Source organism: Lepus europaeus, chromosome 10, assembly GCF_033115175.1.
Source record: "Lepus europaeus isolate LE1 chromosome 10, mLepTim1.pri, whole genome shotgun sequence".
NCBI lineage: Eukaryota > Metazoa > Chordata > Mammalia > Lagomorpha > Leporidae > Lepus > Lepus europaeus.
Window position 1 is genome coordinate 120225234 of NC_084836.1, and position 23174 is coordinate 120248407.

The 23174-nt window shown below is 45.4% G+C and overlaps 1 long non-coding RNA gene and 1 pseudogene across 1 annotated transcript in view; one reads left to right on the forward strand and one right to left on the reverse strand.

Annotated features, from left to right (window-relative positions):
* Nucleotides 1–23174, reverse strand: part of LOC133767953 (uncharacterized) — a 219959-nt gene that overhangs the window by 121270 nt on the left and 75515 nt on the right. The gene's annotated exons all lie outside the window — the stretch shown is intronic.
* On the forward strand, nucleotides 19465–21048 carry LOC133767951 (SPRY domain-containing protein 4-like; annotated as a pseudogene).

Below are 23174 nucleotides of genomic sequence, written 5' to 3' on the forward strand. Positions count from 1 at the left end.
AGGAGCAAGAGGCATCAAGGCACTCTCTTCTTTTTTAAACTAAATGCTGATGGCTTTGATTCGTCTCAGACACAGGCAGAATCAAGAATCTTTCAACTTCAACCCACAATGGCCAGGGCTGGCACAGGCAGAAACCAGGAGTTCAGCAGAGTCTCATCTCCCACATGGGTGGCAGGGACCCAACCACTTGAGCCAGGGTCCACATTAGCAGGAAGCTAGAATCTGGAGCCAGAGCTGGAAATCAAACCAGGTACACCAACAGGGGCTGCTGGCATCCTAACCAGCGTCTCAACTGCTAGGGCAAATGCTTGCCCTGAATTGCCTCTGAATAGCTTCTCTCTTAAGCCCATTCTTTGTACACGGCATACCCAACAGTGTGGGGCTTCTGTCCACGTGCTCAGGAACCTCAGTAGAAACTTGCTACTCTTACCTGATGGTTTCCTTCCCACCCTCCACCCTCCGCCCAAGAAGGAAGGCAACAAACCTCAGCCACACTTCCTCCACTCTCTTTCCCAGTCACATTCAGAACGGCTCTGGGCAGATAGAGCTGCACAATCCACTCGTTCTTGTCAGCTGCAGGGGTTCTTTTTCTTCCCCTAAATCATATTTGGTAATTTCTAGGTAACTGTCCAGTGCATCCATTCAAAAACACAGAAATGTCTTTAAAAGATTGTGTACAAAACCACAAATGTATATGACAGAGAAGATGCTTAGCTCTGAGTGGGCTATTCCTACACGTTTGGCTTCCAGTTGTTTCCCACACCCCAGGGCTGGCATTAGGTAGTTTGCTCAGTGGTTTCTTCCTCATTGCCAGTCTTATCCTTGGTTTCATAATACTGCAAGTTAAGACACTTTGATTTTTCTGAGTCATGGTACTCCTCAGAGCTAATCAAGTGGATGTTGCTACAAATCAGACTAAAATATAAGCAAACCATATCTTAACTTGTAAAACAGCTATAAAGTAAAAGCGAGTAAAGCATTTCCCCAATCATGACTTCCATCTCAAAAATCTTCTCACCTCCAACTCATGTAGTTACTTATTAAAAATAAGTCATGCATGCAAATGCCCTAGCAGAATTATTCATAACTGCAAAACTGTGGGAAACCCAGGGGTCCATCAGCAGGTGAGGTGATAAACGAAACACAGAACGTTGGCACAAAGAAATAATGTTCAGCTGTGAACAGGGCTGAGTGCCGCTGACAGCGTGGACAAACCCAGAAGCATTGACACTAAGGGCAAGAAACCAGACACAAAGAGCAAGGTGTCATATGATTCCATGAAACACCCTGAAAAGACAAACATGTGGGAACAGAAAGTAGGTGGGTGGTCCCCTGTGGTTGGAGCTAGGGGTGTGGGTGGTCAGCTGGGGTTGGGACGAGGGGTATGGACAGAGAATGACTGTAAATGGGCACAAGGAATCTTATGAAGGTGATGGGCTTGGCCTAAAATTGGACTATGGGGCTGGTAACACAACCCAGTGAAGCTGTCAAAAACTACTGATTGGCCGGCACCATGGCTCACTTGGTTAATCCTCCGCCTACGGTGCCAGCATCCCATATGGGCACCAGGTTCTGGTCATGGTTGCTCCTCTTCCAGTCCAGCTCTCTGCTGTGGCCCAGCGAAGGCAGTGGAGGATGGCCCAGGTTCTTGGGCCATGCACCCGCATGGGAGACCAGGAGGAGGCACCTGGCTCCTGGCTTCAGATCGGCGCAGCGCGCCAGCCGTAGCAGCCATTTGGGCTGTCTCTCTCTCTCTCTCTCTCACTGTCTAACTCTGCCTGTCAAAAAAAAAAAAAAAATACTGATTGCACTCTTTAAAATGGGTGATTTTATGGTCATAAGTGATACCTCAGTAAAGTTGTTCAAAAAGGTAAACCTAGAGAAGAAATGGACAAATGAGATGCTATCCCAGAATGCCACAATCAGGGCCCCACCTGCCCATGCGAGCAGGAAGACCAGACCACCTTCCAGATACTCCAACTCCTTAGATTTGCATCAGCATCCCAGAGAGGAAAAGCTCAGTTCTGCTTACAGTCTAACTCAAGAACAAATCGGATGCAAGCTCGTTGAGCTAAGGGACAGCCAGTGTGGAATCCCACTGCCACAGTGTCACAGGCACTGTCACTCAGGCTCCTCCACCCATGCACACAGCCAGCTCCCCAGGCCCTGACCTTCCTCACTCCTCCTCCTTTTTGGCCACCTGGATATATCCCAGGCCTGTGTCAGACCCAACTCCTGGGGGTCATTTCGTTCATCCCTTCTGTAGGTTGCCAGATAAAACAGAGTGTGCCCAATTAAACTGGAATTGCAGATAACCGATCTATTTCAGAATATTTTCCAAATGTTGCACGGGGAACACTTACATTAAAAGATTATTTGTCATTTATTTTACGCAGAAACCCAACAAAGGAAATGAGAAAGATGATGTGCATGAGGCATGTTTTTATTTGCTGGCCCTGGCAATGCTACCCCCACAGCTGTTTCATTTCCCATGACTCTTTCTCATTCCAACCCCAAAGCAGGGTAAGTCTCCCTAATTTAAATTCCTAGGGAGAAACCGCGGTGTTATCAGCCTCTTCCCTTCCAGAAGATTCCAGGGCTTCCCTAGGTCCTCCATCCCCCAAGCTCAGCCCTGCCAAGCGAGGGACAAATCCAGCAAAGATGCCATTTTCTCTTTTTCCGCTGAGCAAGGCACAGCTCCTCACCTTGCACTGCTTTACCTAAGAGGAGCTTCAAAGAACAGAGCACCTGTCTGGAAGCCTCTCTTGCTGAGGGAGAAAACACAAACAAAAACCTCTGCCGTACATCCTGTCTGCTCAGAGAGCACCTGCCAGCACAAATGCTTACAATTTCTAAAGCATGATACTTGTGCCGTGGTGCCAGGCTCAGACTGGGTGCCACTTCTAACCCCAGTGGCCACATTGCAAAGTGGGTTTACTGTTCCCATTCTACAGACAGGAAGATCAATTCTCTGGAAATCATGGACGTTAAAGCTCTCACAGAAACTGGGGAGGCGTGACTCTGATATCTCACTCTGTGTTGAGGTCAGAGGCCACAAGGAACAGCAACAACATTAACAACAGAGAGAACTAACATTTCCAGAGGGCATGCTGTGCACCACACACATTCCAAGGCTTTACCTACACTAATTTGTCTAATTTCATGCTTAGTTAAATCCTCTACACATCCCAGAAGGTAGAAAGTCATTACTGTACCTCTTTTACAGGTAAGGAAACTGAGGCACAGAGTGGTTATGGATCCATGCCAACGACAGGCAGCAGTGGGTGGCCACACTGTTGATGACCACAAGTTCTGAAAATCAGCCACTGATTTATGGAAACCCAGCCCAGGAGTATGGGGCATTTCAACCTGAGTCCCCTGCCCACTCCCTGGCTGATATGGGCAAGCGACTCACCACTGTGAGCCTCAGTTTCCTTTTCTTTCACTGTGTGCAACTGTAATGTCTGTGCCCTCAGATTGCTGTGAGGGTTAAATACAAGAGAACTTCAAAACATTCGTGGAAATGGAATTAAAAGATAAGTTTGTTTTGGTGAAAAATAATTTTATATCCAATAAAGAGGTTTTTTTATGATTTTCATTTTCTATGAACTTTTTTAAAACCCCTCATATACATGGATTTCAAAACAAACTCATCCTTTAATCCCATTTCTCCATGACCTTTTGAGGTAAGTGCCTGCCAGGGCTTGGCACATAGGAGATGCCCATGGGAGGCAGCTGTAATCCACAGAGTGGGGTTTCCATAAATAAAGCACAAACCCAGCCTCTGGGTCTGGGCCTCACTTCTGAAGTCACAGAATGGAGTGGCAGAACTGTAAGATCCACAATCCAAGACTGTGCTATCCAAGGAGTGTGGGAAACACTCCTCTAAACACAGAGAATGAATACAACTCCTGAGAGCCCTTAGTGAGAGCCAGCCAGAGCAGGAGAAGAGAGATCCAGAATAGTCCATGCTTCACCAAGTGCCCAAACTCCCAACTCCCCCTCCTCCTACGCCCGCACACCACCCTGTGTCTCCAAACCTCCTGCAGAACAACTGAGAAACCAGCTGGTCTGTTTGCTCTTAACTGCAGCTGTGGTCTGGCAATCACCCCAGGACCAAAATCTTCCCATCTGGGGATGGTCCAAAGCGGGCTCCCCACAGGGTCCTTGTCCTTTTGTGAGCACCACTAGGCACTAACCCACTGACCCTGTGCTCTTCACACCATGAAGCTCACAGGACAAATTTGCTATGTCTTCTGGTAGTTTCAATGTGACTGAAATATGAGATGGGGGAGAGGGGATTTTCACTTTTATATTAAAATGGTCAGATGCACATAAACCCCAGTTCTGGAGCCCTGGCCCCATACTAGAGACCTCTGCACCTCAGCTCTCACTGTCAACTGTACCTGGGTGGGTGCTGGGATAAACAGTGTCACCTCCAAAGTCCCCATCCACCTGGAACCTCCAAATGTGTAAGAAAGGCATTTGCAGAGATCATGACAAGGACCTTCAGGTGAAGTGGGGGTAGGGATGGTGCTGGAGTCTTTATAAGAGAAAAGACAGGGAACTGTGGACCCAGAGACCCACGGGGAGGAGGTCATGTGAAGACACAGACTGGAGTGATACAGCCATAAGCCGAGGTACGCCAAGGACGGCCACCAGCACCCGCAGCTGGGAGAGGCAAGCTCAGCCTTGCCAACCTCCTCACCACAGATGCCCAGCCTCTGAACTCTGAGAGAAGAAACTGCTGCTGACTGCAGCCAGCGGGTCCACGGTGCTTTGTCAGGGAAGCCCCAGGAGACTCACAGAGGTGACAGCATAGAGAGAAAACATCCCCATTCCCATTCTAGAAAAGTGGGAGATAGACTGGCAGGAAGGAGGTGGGGGCCTGCAGGGAGGCCCAGCAAGAAGCTAAGGGAAGGGCATCTGCCCCTCAGGTGTTCTCCATGGAGCAGCGGCTCAGCCCCACCCACAACAGTCCCTGCTTCCCTGGCACTCACTGTGCTGCCACCTGCACAGACCTGAAGCCACCATGTCATGTCCCCCTTTCATTCTGCCTCATCTTCAAGACAACAGAAATACAGAAACCATCAGCATTTCCTCAGTGCGGACACTGAGGTTCAGAGAGGCAAGCAACTTAGCCACACAGCTAGAAAGCCACACAGCCAGGACATACAGGTCAGAGCCCGAAGCCACAGCCGTTCCCATAGGGGTACGGGGCGTGGCCGGTGAGACCCAGCTAGGGAGGGATCACCGCGGCTTTATCCTGAAATACAGATGGCCAAGGGGTTAGAAAGCTGAGACTGCTTACAAAGAGAAAACAATCATGTTTTCAGGAAAGAAAATCCTAATCCTCAAAGTCTAAAATGTCGGCCTCGTACCCAGGAGCGATTCTGATTGCCTGGGTACGTCTTTTCAGTGGGTAAATCGAGACTTCCGAAGAGAAAAAGAACAAAACTCATCTGGCTTTACATTTCTGTGACTGGATAATGAGTAGATGTTCAGTACACCCATCAAACCAACTGATTAAATTAAACGGAACAAGATGTGCCAGGGAGAAAAAAAATATCATAGTAATTACACATTCTAAAAGAAAGGTCAGACTGTCCACCCCAGTGAAATCGTCACATGAGTCATTAGCCATTCCAGCAGCCAAGGTCTGGCTTTGGTGTTTTGATGGATTCCGAAAGCCGCTCTGTGCTCTAGTGCCTTCATCTCCTGTGTCCTGAACGGGCTGTGCAGGGAACAGAGCCACACACTGGACAAGAACAAACCCCAAGATCAGACAGTGTTATAAGAGCAAAGAAGCTACCCCAGAGACACTGTGGCTTCTTCTCCCCCTGCTCATCTCACCCAGTACTCAAAGGCACCTGTCCTGAAGAAAAACCCATTGATCCGAGTCACCCCATTGACAGGCCCTCTGCAGTCCTGGACAGGAGGCACTCCTGGGGACCCCTGGGCTTCCACTGAGCAGATCCCCACACGAGCTTTGTTCTGAAAACCCTCAGCCAAGTCCTAAGTCCCTGGCAGCAAGGCCTCCTCTCCCGGGACTGTACCACAAACAAACCCTGGCAGCCAGGATTCCTCTCCCGGGACTGTACCACAAACAAACCCGGTTGAGCTGAGGGATGTCAGGACGGAGGGGAGACAGACACAGCGACATGTGACCTTGGGTGGGAGGGTGGCTGACCTTCACGGGTTCTGGAAAGTGAAAAGGCTTAGGCATTTCTTGGGCTTTGAAGCTGAGACATCCCAGGTACCCCAAAGGTGAGGGCCTCCTTATCCTGCTAGAAAAACAATCTCACAACTGCGTAGCCCCTCCCAGAGTCAGCCACAGTCCCAAGGGCTTTCCAAGTTCACGCTCAAGTATTTCCGTTCCACACACAAGGCTCTAGCAGGGCAAAAGAGCTTTTTAAACCAGTGAGGGGATGGGAAGCTGGCATAAGAATGGGAGCAGCCTCTCTCAGCCAGTGCTACTCTGCCTCTCCCTCCCTTGAAGAAAAGTTTGTATCAACTCTTAAGAAAAGAACTGTTGAATGAAGCACAACAAAACACCATCCTCCACTCCCGACACTGGGCCTATCTGAACAGCTGGGGGATGTCTCAGGATGCAGAGCGGATGGGAGGCGGGGCACAGGGCCCTCTGTCCAGGGCAGCGTGGACTGCAGGGAGAAGAGCTCAGCTCCTGCTGAAGCTGAAATGTGACCAGCAACCCACGTGTGCAAGGAGGCACATGGGTGAAATTCATTCCAGCAGTGCTCACGGCAGTGAAAAGTCAGGAACACCACCAACGTGAGCCACCAGAGCATTGCATCTATGAATACTAACACTCCAGTACCATGAAACATGGCTTGGTCATTAACGAGAACTACAAACTGACATGAACAGAACTCCAAGGTAAGTGACAAAAAAAAAAACTGAATTGCACAAAAAGGTCGATAGTACTTACATTAAATACATATAAAGGAAACCCGATATCCTGTATATTTTCATGAATATGAAAATTAGTCAAAAATTTCAGACCGCTCGGGTTGCATTCCCAGCACCTGATTCCAGCTTTCCATAAATGTGAACTCTGAGAGGCGGCAGGTGGCAGGTGATAGGGTTCCTGCCAAACATGTGGGGGACCCAGATTGAGTCCCCAGCTCCTGGTTTGGCCAGTCCAGCTGCAGCCATTGCAGGTGTTTGAGGGGAAGTGAATAAGCAGTTAGGAGCTCTTTCTTTCTGCCTCTCAAAAAAAAAGAAAAGAAAGAAAGAAAGAAAAAAAAGGAAAGGTGGGCAGGATGTAGAAACCACAAGGGAAGAAAAGGGAGGAAGAGAGCACAGCAGACTAGAGATTTCAACTCAATTAGGGAGCCAAACGGCAGTTAACCAGTAACTGGTAGCTCAGTAGGTGGTGAGAACTGAAACCTGAGGGCCTGCCAGAGGCAGCCAACGGGACAGAGGTGGTTCCAACACACCACACTCAGAGGCTGGGGTTGCTTGAAACTGTAACGTCAGTAAAGACAGGGCAGGCAGCTGGGCCTAGCTGCTAAGATGCTGGTCAGGATGCACACATGCCATAATGGAGTGCCTGGGCTCAAGTCCCCGCTCCTTTGCTGATTCCCTGGGAAGCAGGTGACAGCTCAAGGGATTGGGTCTCTGCCTCCTAAGAGGGAGATCTCAGGATGACAGCTACGCAGGGCTAAAAACCAGATTGGGAGGATGAAAGTTCCCAAGATGGAGATCTTAAAAAAAAATTTTAAACTGATATGTATTAATATTAGATTTATGTCTCCCTCTCTGTAATAAGCTTATATAGCCCTACCTACTGGTGTATGACTTGCTCATGTACCCCATAGGAAGAGAACAGATTCTCCAGCTCTTGGACTCTAGTTCTGGCATGTGTCACGCTTTAGCCAAGGGATGTGAGCAGACACAACATTTTTCAAATCCAAAGAGAAGCTTTAAGTTTTTTTTTCACAGTTAAACCCCACTTTCTCGGACTATTAACTCTGACATAACAGTATTTCATAAATAGGGGCTGCTCCTTCAGCCTGGGTCCAGGAATGAGAAGATAAATGGAGACAGGTTGAGAAGAGTTAGACAGAATCCAGTTTTCAGATGCATGAGCAATAAATAAATACATGTTTTTAGGAACCACTTTAGTGAATGAGAATACATAGACAATGAACCCAGGGTCACTGCTATCTGGCCTCGTGGCAGAAAACACTGCATGGCACAGGCAGAGGGGCTTTAGAATGCTGAAGGCAAGCTCCGATACTGAACTCGGCTTGAAGGGAGTGCTGGGAGAACAACCCAAAAACCAGGACTCTTAGCAGGAACTTTTCTGGAGAGGAGACTCCCTTGGCCCCAATACCTGCAGCAAGACTTCAAGACAGAGCCTAGAGTTCCAAGAAGTATCCCAAGGTTTGGGCGTCTGATCTTGCCTTTGTCTTTGATGTTCAAAGAAAGGAAGGCTTCCATGAGGTCTCCACAACAAGGCAATGCAGAGAGTTTAACCCAAACGTTGGACAAGCCAGCTCCACCTTCACTGGATTCTTCTCTTTCCCAAGGAGACTTTGAAAGGATGAAGAACCAGGTACCCAATATACTCACAAATGCAGCTATGGATTCCACCTGATGGGGGTGGGGAAAGCCCAGAGACAGAGGCTAGATGCTGCAGCTGATGGAGCCTTGTCTCCGTGAGGTATCAAGTCAGAAAACTGATGTGAACTGAAGCAGAAACAGGGAGGAAAATCAGGGCAGGTGTTTGGCACAAAGGCTGCTGCTTGGGGTGTCCACATCCCTTATCAGAGTGCCTGGGTTTGACTCCCAGCTCCACTTCCAATTCCATCTTCCCACTAATGTGCACCCTGAAAGGGAGCAGGTGATGGCTCAAGTACTTGAGTCCCTGCCACCCTCTTGGAAGATCCAGACCCACGCTCCTGGCTTCAGCCTGGCCCAGCTCCAGCTGTTATGGGCATTTGGGGAGTGAATCAAATGGATAGGAATATGTCTTTCCCCTTGTTCCATCTCTCACTCCATCCCTTTCAAATAAATAAATAAAAATTATTGCCGTTGTAAATTATTCCTTCAGTGCTTTAGCATATTTTTTAAAGCAGAATTTGTCAAAGGGGTCACTTTTGTCTACCTTTTATATTTTATTGAGTGGCTCATCTCAATTTTTAATATACTATCTCAATTTTTTTTGCTATCTTCCCACCATTAATTTGAACATAGGGAGGTTTTACAAAAGAAATTTTAGAAAATAAGGCTGCAAAAGATCTTGGAGGTTGTTTAAAAGCAAAATTCACTGAATGCTGAACAAGAGTTGGTGGAGTAAGACAGCAATTCATGACCTTGTGACCTTTCAGATCCATCAGTTCAGTGTTAACTGGATAGAGTATAATAATTTGTCTAGAGTCGGCGCCGCAGCTCACTAAGCTAATCCTCCGCCTAAGGCGCCGGCACCCTGGTTTCTAGTCCCGGTAGGAGCACCGGATTCTGTCCTGGCTGCTCCTCTTCCAGTCCAGCTCTCTGCTGAGGCCCGGGAAGGCAGCAGAGGATGGCCCAAGTGCTTGGGCCCTGCACCCACCTGGGAGACCAGGAGGAAGCACCTGGCTCCTGGCTTCAGATAGGTGCAGCGCCGGCCATAGCGGCCATTTGGAGGGTGAACCAACAGAAAGACGACCTTTCTCTCTCTCTCTCTCTCTCTCTCTCTCTCTCTCTCTCTCTGTCTAACTCTGCCTGCTAAAAAAAATTTTGTCTAGATGGAGTTTTTTTCCCACTTATAAAATATATTTTTACCTAAACACTGAGTAAGGAAAGAAGCAAGAATTTCTTTGAGAAATATCCTCAAATTTGCTCATTTTTACATTGGCACTAATTGTAATTTTCAGTGGCATGTTAAATTAGACTATTTCATTTACTTTGAGTTAGGAATTACTGTTTAATTCTTGGTTCATGATTCTAACAGCATCCAGCGTAAGCATAGCAAGTTACCTATAGCTGAAGGGAGATTATAATGGTGTTGAATGTAATTTTGAAGTAGGGAATGGCCTTTTAAATCTGGGAGAGAACATTTGCATCCTCTTCAGCAATTTCTGTAGATACTTGTGTGCATGCATGTGTGTGTATAATAACTAAGTGTACATACAAAATACACTCTTCTAATGTTGTATATACATATGCACATTACATATATTTTAATTTATTTTCAAAGAAAACATAACCAGATTAAGATTGGGAAAAGCAACATATTCTTATTTTAAAAGAGCATATTTGAAGCCATTGATTTGTGTCTAAAATTAGCTATAGTACATGGATGTTGTCCATATTGAGCTATTTGCTCTTTGAATTATAGAAGTCTACAGTATTTGTGTTGGTGTAGTTTTTGTAAAAAGACTAAAAAAATCAGGGAGGTAGAAAAACTTTTTTTAAAAAGTTAAAGAAAGGGAGAAATCAGGGGCTGGTGCTGTGGCGTAGTGGGTAAAGCCACTGCCTGCAGTGCTGGCATCCCATATGGGCACCAGTTTGAGTCCCAACTGCTCTACTTCTGATCCAGCTCTCTGCTATGGCCTGGGAAAGCAGTAGAAAATGGCCTAAGTCATTGGGCCCCTGCACCCACATGGGAGTCCCAAAAGAAGCTCCTAGCTCTGGACCAGCCCAGCTCTGGCTGTTGGCAGCCATTTGGGGAGTGAACCAGCAGATGAAAGATCTTTCTTTCTCTCTGTCTCTGCCTCTCCCTCTCTGTCTGTAAATCTTCCTTTCAAATAAATAAATAAATCTTTAAGAAAAAAGAAAAAGAAAGGGAGAAATCCAAAAAGACCATATCCCACACGTTCTTTCTCCGAATGAGGGGTGGAGGTAGGTGATCTGTTTCTCAGATCACTGTAAGGCTAACAAGTGAATATAAACTAAGCCAACCACAGCAAAGCATTTTTCAATATGTGTCTATTCCTCATGGAAGTGGAAAGATTCATAAGGAACAGCTTATTCTATTCTACTTTAGAAAAAGCTACACACAAAGATGACAGCCTAACAGACTGGCAACAGGAAACAGGCAGGCCTTCCATACAAGCAGCATCCACCTACAGGGAAGTCCAGGCTAAGGGGACTCACAGTGAGTATAACAGTGCCAGAAAACATTTTGGCTTAATTTCCAAACTTATCTCCTCAAGAACTAAAATCCCATCAATGTGATTCATTTAGACTGAATTTGAAACATAACTTAGACTTGGTAAGTCATAAGGAAAATTGTGCAAAGATGAAGCCATTGGCCACGGAGGTGGAAAACGATCCTGCTGCAGCTCCTCCAATATCACAGTCAGGCCCTTAGGAAGGCAATCGCTGAGGGAAAGCCCTCCATCAAAATCAGACTTCATCCATAACAGAGAAAACCGCCATCCCAGAGAAAAGATGGCACATTCCCACTCAAGAAAAGAACTTTTACCAGAGCAACAAGCCCTGTGAATGTAGTCAAATAAGGAAAGTCTACAGCCAGAAATCACATCTCACTGGGGGTCATAAAATTCATACAGGGAAGAAGCCTTGTGAATGCCATCTGGGTGAGAAACTTTCCAAAAAGATACACTTCATTGTACAGCAGAGCTCATCCAGGGGAAATCTTCATGGATGCAATCAACACGGAGAAACCTTACTGCAATTCACCCGGCATTGGATACCACCATAGATTTCAGACAGAAGAGGACCCTGGTGAATCTGCTGAATGTGGGCAACTCCACTACAGGAATAATACACATCTCACGGTGCAGCAGTCAGGGCCCTAGCAGAAAACAGACAGGCATTTTAGATGAAGACAATTCAAACAGGACTGATTCACAGAAGTTCGCAAACTACAAGTTCAGGGGAACCACAAGAGATATGGGAGTAACTCAAGGCACTAAGCCCAAAGGGACGGAGAAGAGCAAAAGGTGGAGTCTGAAGCAGAGATGCGAGACAAGGGTGACTGAAGAGGAGCTGTGGCACATTGCAAACTCCACTGCAGGGGAAAGCACAAGACAATGCCAGCTGGATAACGAGTCTTAAGGTAATGAAAGCCTCCACTCTGATCAGGGGCTGTAACAGTTCTTGGGGCTCACAGCATGAATCCCCAAGGTGGACTGAGTACCTTGAACAGAAGAAGTTGGGGGGCATCAGAGGCAAGGTCCTTCTCACTGCCCAGCCTTCTGTCTCTGCCCCTCCTTCTCCCCCTAAACAAGTCACAGAGATCAGAATCCCTCTTCTTCAAAATCTTCCCTGTTCATGGATTGGAAGAATTAACATGATCAAAAAAAAGCAATTTAAAGATTCAATGCAATCCCAATCAAAATACCAATGACATTCTTCACAGATCTAGAGAAAACTGCTGAAATTCATATGAAAACAAGAGACTTGGAATAGCTAAAGCAATTTTATATAATAAAAACAAAGCTGGAGGCATCACAATACCTGATTTTAAGACATACTACCGGACAGTTACAATCAAAACAGCCTGTTACTGGAGCAAAAACAGACTTACAGACCAAAGGAACAGAATGGAAACTCCAGAAATCAATCCATGCATCTACAGCCAAATTATTCGATAAAGGAGCTAAAATCAATCCATGGAGAAGAGACAGTCTCTTTTTTAACAAATGGTGCTGGAAAAATTAGATCTCCACATGCAGAAGTATGAAATTAGACCCCTACCTTACATCCTACATAAAAATCCATTCAGAAAGGATAAAGGGCCTAAATCTATGACCCAATATCATCAAATTATTAGAGAATATGGGGGAAACTCTACAAGACATTGGCATAGGCAAAGACTTCTTGGGAGGCCGGCACTGTGGCATAGCAGGTAAAGCCGCCACCTGCAGTGCCGGCATTCCACATGGGCACCAGTTCGAGTCCCAGCTGCTCCACTTCTGATCCAGCTCTCTGCTATGGCCTGGAAAAACAGTGGAAGATGGCCCAAGCCCTTGGGCCCCTACACCCACATGGGAGACCCACAAGAAGCTCCTGGCTCCTGGCTTCGGATCAGCTCAGCTCCAACCGTTGCAGCCAACTGGGGAGTGAACCAGCAGATAGAAGACCTCTTTCCCTCTCTCTCTTTCTCTCTGCCTCTCCTTCTCTCTCTGCATAACTCTCCCAAATAAGTAAATAAATCTTCAACAAAAAAAAATGTAAGACTTCTTGGAAAAGACCTCAGAAGCACAGGCACTCGAAGCCAAAATTGACAAATGGGATTACATCAAACTGAGAAGCTTCTGCACTGCAAAAGAAACATTCAGCAAAATGAAGAGGCAGCCAACAGAATGGGAGAAAATATTTGCAAACTATGCAACTGATAAAAGGTTAACATCCAGAAGATATAAAGAGCTCAAGAAATTCAACAACAAAACAAACAATCCAGTAAAGAAATGGGCAAAGGACTTAAACAGCAATTTTTCAAGAGAGGAAATTCAAATGACCAACACTTGCAAAAATGCTCAGGATCACTAGCCATCCCCTGATCAAAATCACAATGAGGTTTCACCTCACTCCAGTTAGAATGGCTCACATGCAGAAATTAACAAGCAACAATTGCTGGTGAGGATGTAGAGAAAAAGGTACTCTGATCCACTGCTGGTGGGAGTGTAAACTGGTATAACCACTGTGGAAGACAGTATGGAGATACCTCAGAAATCTGAATATAGACCTACCAAATGATCCAGCCATCCCCTCCTGGGAATTTACCCAAACCAAAAGAAATCAATATATCAAAGAGTTATCTGTACTCCCACTGCAGCACAATTCACAATAGCAAGATAAGGAATTAACCCAGATATCCTTCAACTACTGACTGGATAAAGAAATTATGGTCTATATACGTCATGGGTACTACGCAGCTGCAAAGAAAAATCCTATCATCTGGAAACCATTATACTTAGTGAAATAAGCCAATCCCAAAAACACAAATATCATATGTTCTCCCTAATCCAATGCAACTAATAGAATACCTGAATGTAATGTATTGGAGCAAAAATTTGGAGAATGGATGGTTGTTTATAGCCCTTGTCTCTTCCATTGAGGAACAATCATTTGTTTAGCTTTGTTTTGTTTTCTTTCTCTTCATACTATTTTCTGAATGCCTTTACTTACAGTAGGGTTAACTATATGACCACTAAGTAAACTGATAATAGATCATTGTAAAAATTAAGAATGGGAATCGAAGAGAGTTGCAAGATGGCGGAATAGGAAGGGAGCACACTGATAGTCCAGGAAGAAACAATTTAATAAAAGTGGAGATACTGCAGGTTCAAGGAAGAGTAGGGGAAGAAACAGCAGAGGAAATTCTTCCGGAACTAGTGATTCACGATGGACCTGCATAGAGGGCGTGGGAACCCACGGCTCGGGACACCAGCAGCAGAATCAACGCACCAGCGCTGGAATGCAAGGTGAGCCGAACCTCAATAGCCCGAGACACCGGCGGGCAAGCGGAAAGAGGAGACTAGAGAGAACGAGGTTTGAAACCCCATGGGGAAAAGTTCACCAGGCTAACTAGAAGAGAGAGGGAAAAAAAAGGGACCGGTACAGACACGAGTTTCTCTCTCTCCACTCACCTCTCAAAGGCGAGCAAGACAAAGAGCAGGTGCCATTTTGGAATACGTCATAAGCGGTGTGACCTCAGGGCTGCACCCATCCTCAGCCAAGCAGAAAAACCTGACTGGGGGTGGGGGGTGGGGGTGGGCATGAAATAACAGGAGATTAGGACCTAGTGAATGTGTGGTGCTAATGAACTAAGACTGAAGAAAGAGACGGTGGGTGAGAGAACTCACAGAATTCACGTGAGTACTCTCCAGAGACTACAATTCAGTAACCTTGGCAACCAAGTAGGCGACTGCAGGGGAATTTGAGCCCACACTGAGGGCAGCACAGATTCCCTTTGAGGTCCTTGGGAAAGAGCTTCCGATCTCTGGCTCCTGTGGGTATATCATTCGCCTGCTAACTACCTTCAATTCCACTCAGCTGTGCGGAATTACTGCCCTTCTGAATCAAAAAAAAAAAAAAGAAAAGAAAAGAAAAAGAAAGAAAGAGAAAGAGATTTACCACGCCTAACCTGGGAGTGTCACCTTTGGCACACACTTAACCCTGAGGAACCAAACAGAGCTCTCAGGCCACACCCATCTCAAGCCTCTAATCAAAAGCAGACAGTCCACTTAATACAGTCATAGTATAACAAGAAAAAACACCACAGTGAGGGAAGAAGAATGCAAACAATATCTTCACAATGCCAAGCAACAAACGCGGAAACCGAGGAAACAAGAACAAGGAAGACATTATGACACCCCCAAATGAACAAGACACCCCAAGCCAAGATTATGAAGATGATGAGATAGAAGAAATGCAAGATACGGATTTCAAAAAATTTATGATAAGAACATTTAGAAGTTTTCAAAAACAAATGCTTGATCTTCAGAAATCCTTACTGGACAGGATAGAAAATCTCCTTCAAGAAAATGAAATCTTAAGGAGGAATCAAAACGAAACACAGAAACTAGTAGAACAGGAAAGTGTGATAGTGAAGAGAAATCAAAATGAAATGAAGAACTCAGTAGATCAAATGACAAACACATTAGAGAGCCTTAAAAACAGAGTCAGTGAAACAGAAGAGAGAATATTGGACTTAGAAGACAGAGCACAGGAAAGTATACAGTCAAACCAAAGAAAAGAAGAGGAAATTAGAAATCTAAAAAATATTGTTAGGAATCTACAGGTTACTATTAAAAAACCCAACATTCGGGATCTATGAGTTCCTGAAGGCATGGAGAGAGAGAAAGGATTAGAAGGCCTTTTAGTGAGATACTTGCAGAGAACTTCCCGGGTTTGGAGAAGGACAGAAACATCCTAGTACAGGAAGCTCATAGAACCCCTAGTAAACATGACCAAAAGAGATCCTCACCATGACACGTTGTAATCAAACTCACCACAGTGAAACATAAAGAAAAAATTCTTTTTTTTTTTTTTGACAGGCAGAGTGGACAGTGAGAGAGAGACAGGGAGAAAGGTCTTCCTTTGCCATTGGTTCACCCTCCAATGGCCTCCACAGCCAGCACACCACGCTGATCCGAAGGCAGGAGCCAGGTGCTTCTCCTGGTCTCCCATGGGGTGCAGGGCCCAAGCATTTGGGCCATCCTCCACTGCACTCCCAGGCCATAGCAGAGAGCTGGCCTGGAAGAGGGGCAACCGGGACAGAATCCGGTGCCCCGACCAGGACTGGAACCCAATATGCCAGCACCGCTAGTCGGAGGATTAGCCTGTTGAGCCATGGCGCCAGACAAGAAAAGATTCTAAAATGTGCAAGAGAGAAACATCAGATTACTGACGTTTACTAATCTCCAATTAGACTCACAGCAGACTTCTCATCAGAAACCCTACAGGCTAGAAGGGAATGGTGAGACATAGCCCAGGTACTAAGAGAGAAAAACTGCCAGCCCAGAATATTATATCCTGCAAAGCTCTCATTTGTGAATGAAGGTGAAATAAAGACTTTTCATAGCAAACAGAAATTGAAAGAATTTGTTGCCACTCGTCCAGCCCTGCAAAAGATGCTTTAAAGATGTGTTACACACAGAAACACAGAAGCACGGTCATCAATATGAAAGAAGGTAAAGGAAGGAAACCTCACAGCAAAAGATCACAGGAAGCTCAAAGCATATATTAGAAAATATCTTTGGGAAATGGCAGGGCAAAGTTACTACTTATCAATAGTCACAATGAACGTTAATGGCCTGAACTGTCCAGTTAAAAGACACAGATTGGCTGATTGGGTTAAGGAACAAAACCCATCTATTTGCTGCTTACAAGAAACACATCTTTCCAACAAAGATGCACACAGACTGAAAGTGAAAAGCTGGAAAAAGATACACCATGCCAACAGTAATGAAAAAAGAGTGGGCGTAGCCATCTTAATATCAGACAAAATAAACTTTAACACAAAAACTGTTAAGAAAGACAAAGAGGGACAGTATATAATGATGAAGGGATCAATTCAACAGGAAGATATAATGATTATCAATATATATGCACCTAATTACAGGGCACCGATTTATTTAAAAGATTTGTTAAGGGACTTAAAGGGAGATTTAGACTCCAATACAGTAGTACTGGGGGACTTCAATACTCCACTCTCAGAAATAGACAGATCAACCAGACAGATCAACAAGGATACAGTAGATTTAAACGACACTATAGCCCAAATGGATCTAACAGATATCTACAGAACTTTTCATCCTACACATAAAGAATTTACATTCTTCTCAGCAGTACATGGAACCTACTCTAGGATTGACCACATACTAGGCCATAAAGCGAGTCTCAGCAAATTCAAAAGAATTAGAATCATACGATGCAGCTTCTCAGACCATAGAGAAATGAAGATCAAAGTCAGTGAACTCAAAAGGCTTCCATAGCCTTGGCAACTCATGACTAGAGCCTAGGGATATTACTGACACCATAAACAAGAATGTCAAATTGTTAAGTCAACAACAGGAGTCACTGTGTACTTACTCCTCATGTGGGATCTGTCCTTAATATGTTGTCCAATGTGAAGTAATGCTGTAACTAGTACTGAAACAGTATTTTATACTTTGTGTTTCTGTGTGGGTGAAAACTGATGAAATCTTTACTTAATATATACTAAATCAGTCTTCTGTATATAAAGATAATTGAAAATGGATCTTGATGTGAATGGAATGGGAGAGGGAGTGGGAGATGGGAGGGGTGCGAGTGGGAGGGAAGTTATGGGGGGAAAGCCATTGTAATCCATAAACTGTACTTTGGAAATTTATATTTACTAAATAAAAGCTAAAAAAAAAAAAGAATGGGAATCGAAGGGATGGGGGTGGAATGTGGGCAGGAGGGAAGGAAAGCCCCACTTTGTTCCTAAATATGCATATATGAAATATATGAAACTTATATAACCAAAATATTTTTTTAAATTCAGCACCAAAAAAATGTATCTATAAATCACATTAAATCTGTTAAAGAAAAACTAATTAAAATTAAAATTAATTGTTTTAATTTATCAGAGAAGTCTCCCATCTCCTGCTTCACTACCTACCCAAATGTCCACCACAGCCAGTACTGAGCCAAGAACTCAACCCAGGTGTCCCTCAGGGGTGGCAGGGACCCAACTACTTGAGCTACAAACCTGCTGCCTCCCATGCACTGGCAGGAAGCTGGAACCAGGGGGCAGAGCCAGAATTAAACCCAGACAGTCGGACATGGGACACAGGCTGTATAACACTCATCTTAGCCTCAGTCAAATGCCCATCCCCATCACAAACTTGTGTACTATAAATTTATCACATATATCTTTGTCTTATGGCATGAGAAGTTTGCTTCTTTCAAAAGTAAATACAGCATATAATGGCTAGCATTGTAACTCATCCACAGATCTGTGCAACTGACTCTTTAGCTCTTTATTTTAAATAATAGAAGGGCATAGGGACAGCGCCACTGGGTTATGTATGAATTATTGGCCTTAACTAATCAAGCAGATAAATTTCAAAATGTTAGAGGATTACACTGAGGCAGGCAAAACAAAATATTTTCAACAATACCTAGTGTGTTCTTAACTTTTAATTAAGTCTGACCAGATAAAAATTATGAAAATATTACCAGGGCCAGTGTTGTGGCATAGTGGGTAAAGGCACCGCCTGCAGTGCCAGCATCCCGTATGAGTACTGGTTGGAGTCCTGGCTACTCCACTTCCGATCCAGCTCTCTGCTATGGCCTGGGAAAGCAGTAGAAGTCCGTGGGCCCCTGCATCCTCATGGGAGAACCAGAGGAAGCTCCTGGCTCCGGGCTTCAGATGGGCTCAGCTCCAGCCATTGTGGCCAATTGAAGAGTGAACCAGCAGATGGAAGACCGATCTCTCTCTCTCTCTCTCTCTCTCTCTCTCTGCCTCTCCTTCTCTAACTGTATAACTCTGACTTTCAAGTAAATAGGGGCCAGCGCCACGGCTCACTTGGTTAATCCTCCACCTGTGGTGCCGACATCCCATATGGGCACCGGGTTCTAGTCCCAGTTGTTCCTCTTCCAATCCAGCTCTCTGCTGTGGCCCAGGAAGGCAGCAGAGGATGGCCCAAGTGTTTGGGCCCTTGCACCCACATGGGAGACCAGGAAGAAGCACCTGGCCCCTGGCTTCAGATAGGCACAGCGCCGGCCATAGCAGCCATTTAGGGAGTGAACCAACAGAAGGAAGACCTTTCTCTCTGTCCTCTATGTCTCTCTCTCTAACTCTGTCATAAAAAAAATAAAATAAAATACACAAATAAACAAATCTTTTTAAAAAAGAAAATATTACCAACTTGTTATACACTTGAATTTTTTCCACTTGTCATAATGAATATAACAATCCTCTGACTATAACAATGCTCCATGGTACATTTGTAAAGGTTAATATTAGAATAAAATTGAGGCGCTGGGGCAGCCGGCCTGCAGATGGCTGGGGGTCAGGCCGGGGGCGCACCGCGTTCGTCCGTGGCGCAAGATGGCACTGCACTTTGCACATTCCTTGCGCTGGTGCCGCTGGGGAGTCAAACGATTGGGAGGTGTTGCTGCGGAAGCCCGGAGAGGCATCAGTTTCAAACTAGAAGGAAAAACTGCCCACAGCAGCCTGGCGCTCTTCAAAGGTGACACAGGTGTCAAGTATGGCTTGGTGGGATTGGAACCCAGCAAGGTGGCCCTGAGTACGGAGCGCTTCCGAGAGTGGCAGTGGTGCTGGCAGACACAGCGGTCACCAGCGGGAGACACTACTGGGAGGTGACGGTGAAGCGCTCCCAGAAGTTCCGGATAGGAGTGGCCGATGTGGACATGTCCTGGCATAGCTGCATTGGTGCCGATGATCGATCCTGGGTGTTCTCCTATGCCCAGCGCAAGTGGCATACCATGCTAGCCAATGAGAAAGCTCCGATTGAGGTGTCGGGCAGCCAGAGAAAGTGGGGCTGCTGCTGGAGTACCAGGCGCAGAAGCTGAGCCTGGTAGATGTGAACCAGGTCTCTGATCTACACGCTGCAGACAGACTTCCGGGGTCCCGTGGTGCCTGCCTTTGCTCTTTGGGATGGAGAGCTGCTGACTCACTCAGGGCTTGAGGTGCCCAAAGGCCTCTAGAATGTTCCTCACTGGAGTCGCTAATCATGTTCTTGGCCAGTGTTCTATTAAATGTCTGAAGGCTTTTTTACTCTGCCCCACGCAGGGGTCTGGTTCCCACACCCCTGCGTGGAGTCCCCTGTGCAGTTTCACTCATCCTTCTCCCTCGCCTGCCCTGTGAAAGCTAGGCATACCACCAGCACCGCCCCCCCGCCCCCAACAGCTGCCAATTTCCTAGACTGCCTTGAGTGTGTTTTCCCTTTCTTTCTTCAGTCTCTCCGCGTCACCTGTGCCCAGGCCATTCTCAGACTGTATTCTGTCCTGAGTCTGATCTTGGAGCTTTGTTTGGATTTGTTAATCATGGGGATACCTCTCCTTCCTTTTGCTCACATGTGGCTTGTTTGTTCTTGGGGCTCTACCAAATCTCTACCTCTGTGTTCAATGAGTTGCCCCTCTCTCTACAGCACACAGAGTGCTCTGGCTCCCTTGGTAAATGCTTTATTGATTTAGTGTGTCAGGGTGGGAACAGAGCCTTCCTTCCCCAGCACCTCAACACCACAGACCCTCAGTCCCACACAGTACAGCTGTCCTCACCTGGAGGTCATCTTTCTTCACCTACACCTCTGACCACCAGCCAGTCCGTCATAATCAACTAGGACCAAAGGGGATATCTAGGGTTAGTGTTAGAAACGTTCTTCTTGAGAAGTTCTGTCTTCATTGCTACCCTACTTGGAACCTCCAGAGGAAGGAGAACAAGCTAACCCAAAGCAGTGTCTGGGGTTCTGGGAAACCTGGTGGGGTAGGCGAATATGTCTATGAAATATGTATTGTTTGGGCTCAGTCTGGCCCTGTGATTCTTTCTTATTCTACTTTCTATGATGGTGATGAAACTGGATACCCACTGGGGAGAAAGAGAAAACTGGAATTAGCAAAAATTATAGTTTGTGTAATTAACTTCATTTGAGCACAAAAAAAAAAAGAATAAAATTGAATTTGGTGTTTGAGTGCTAGAAAAAACAATTTGTTTATGCTGATAAAAAAAGAGACTTGTGAATGTGAATTATCATTTTAATATGATTAGAAATCTCTTGCAGGCCTTTTCAAATTTTAACAAAGCCAATCTTAGGTCATTTTTAAAAAAAGAAAAGAATTCCTCTTCCTCAAGATGTGTCATAGCAACTAGAACTCCTCTCCCCAAAGTCAGCCACCAAACCTAGAAAGGTCCCTCTCTTCCTTCTGTCCTCACCCTTGAAGACCCTTATTCCAGAGAGGTCCTACTCAATACCTGGGAGAAGAAATGCTATGCAGAGAGGCTGCAAAAGAGCTGAATTCCCAGGCCTTGTAGCCCCCCACCCAAGGTATTACCGTTCACTTGCACCTTTCCATCCAGTCACAACCCTGCAGGGCTGACCATGTTTCATCAAACCCGAGCATAAAAATACAGTTTTCTCCGGGTCTCTGGGGTCTTAATCTCCGAAGCCTTCCATGTCATGCAAGCTTTGAAAAGGTAAATTTATCCAGCTTTTCTCTTGTTAGCCTGCAAAGCTTTTGTTTAGGAATGGCGAGCAGGACCCTCAGGAGGGTGAGGAAATGAAGCACCTCCTCTTGTCCCTGCGTAACCACCGACATGTTTTCTATCATAAAGTCACGGCTCTAGACCCTGGGAGAAGGGAGATGATGACTCACTTAGCACCCCCTCAGTGTCCCTTAATGTCTGAAATGGAAGCAGCAAAGTGCTTTTATGTGCTAAACAGAAAACAGTGTTCAATGGGTACAGGAAAAGGCCATATTTTTAAAATGTTTCTATTTATAATTATTGGCATTTGTGCCTTAATGGAAAATGGAAATCCTACTGCTTAACACATCAAATTCCTCTTGAGAGAGTGAGTAAAAAATCAAATCTGCCTTGAAAACCAAACAACATTTACAAAGGTCTCAGCTACCCAGTAGAACTCACATTTCCCTGGGAGCTTAGAGGTGATTTTGGACCACAAACAGCCCCATTCTTTCTTTTTTAAATTTGTTTATTTTTATTTGCGGAGGGGAGAGGGTGGGCTTCCATCTGTTGGTTCACTCTCCAAACTCAATCCAGGTCTCCCATGTGAACAGCAGGGATGAAGTTACTTGCAACATCACCTGCCACCTCCTCGGGTGCACATGCATTATGCTGGAATTCCAAGTGGATTGAACTCAGGCACCCCAATATGGGATGTGTGTGTTCCAGGCAGCATCTTAACCACTGTGACAAATACCCACCCCTATCTTTCTTAATTAAGAACTTTTTCACTGAAAGTCCCATCAGTAGGAAGTCTTGGCTGACATCAGCAGAACTGGTGATCATGACTTTGGCATTGATGATATGTAACTCCTAGACTTTTTGTTAAATGATTTTTTTAGCTCCTACTCACATCAATTACTGTGGCAGGTGCAGGGTACAGAGTAGCAAGAAGACAGGAAAATGTTTCAACTCCATGGATCCTATACAACCAAATAAGTAAGCAAAAATATAACAAGAGTTAAGAGGGAAGCAAATCAGTTTCTATCCCTGAGAGTGGCTAGGCTGGGGGTAGCGGTGAACTGGTAAATGCTTCGCACCCAGTTCTGGGATCCTCTCTGCCACCTGTACCTGTGGAATGACTGGCAGTGCCTTCTGTCACTCTGAAAAGTGTCCCAGTTTGAGACGTAAGTACCAAGTGAGGAAAGGCAAGGATAAACTTTGGGGATGCACTGGAATGGAGGTATCACTAAAATGTGTGTGTGTGTGTGTGTGTGTTCTCTTCGAGAGGAACAAGAGCTCTTTGGAGAAGTGGCTGACTTCAGGGCTGGAGCAGGGAGAGTACAAAGTAAATCTGGAACATCTTGTTATGCCAGAAAACAGAAAGTGCTTCATGGGAACATGTCAAAGGAGTCGTTCCCACTAAGCTAAATCCAGGATGGCTTGAGCCCCAAATGATTAAGGACAACAGTGAAGTATAAGCCGTGGGGAAGACAGGGATCCATGGGACCATTTTGCTGAGAAACAGAAAAATAAGCAAACACAAAAATAAGATAAAAGAAAAGACTGGCTCATTATC